Genomic DNA, 685 nt, shown 5'->3' on the forward strand with positions numbered 1-685 from the left:
GGTAATCTTATATGCCATACACCCTCAAGGTGCTGCATCCAATGAGGAGCAGCAGCTGTATCTGCTGCTTCTGCTGCTGCTGCTTCTGCTGCTGCTGCTGCTGCTATGGCTCCTGCTGCTGCTGTGGTTGAGTTGGGGCGCGCATGCGGCAGCAGCAGCAGCTGCTGCTGCTGCTGCTGCTGCTGCTGTCGGATGACACTGCGGTAGTCAACAGATGGCCTCCATGCTGTAGCAGGTGAAGCCCTGTTGCTGTGTGCTGTTGTTGTTGCTGCTGCTGCTGCTGTTGCTGCTTTTGCTGCTGCTGCTGCTGCTGCTGCTGTAGAAGGATTCAAGGAGGGGATGAAGGCGCTGAATGGTGCTGCTGCTTGCTGCTGCGACGGCAGCAGCAGCAGCTCGCGACGACAGATGAAGCGGCAGGCAGAAGAGAGCTGGAGGTCAGCAAACAGCAGCAGCAGCAGCAGCAACAGCAGCAGCAGCAGCAGCAGCTGGAGAGGGGGGCCCCCCCTCCCTAGCATGGTGTGCCTTTGTTGTTGTTTGCTGTTATAATTGCTGCTGCTGCTGCTGCTGTTATTACATTGTATTTATTATTATATAGACTATAAAGAGAAGAATAAATATAACACAGAGAGAAGAATGCAGGGAGGGGGGGCCCCCCTTCCTGCATTCGGGGGGGGGCCCCCCTTCC

This window comes from Eimeria maxima, genomic scaffold (genome assembly GCF_000499605.1).
Source record: "Eimeria maxima Weybridge genomic scaffold, Emw_scaff14, whole genome shotgun sequence".
Classification (NCBI taxonomy): Eukaryota; Apicomplexa; class Conoidasida; order Eucoccidiorida; family Eimeriidae; genus Eimeria; species Eimeria maxima.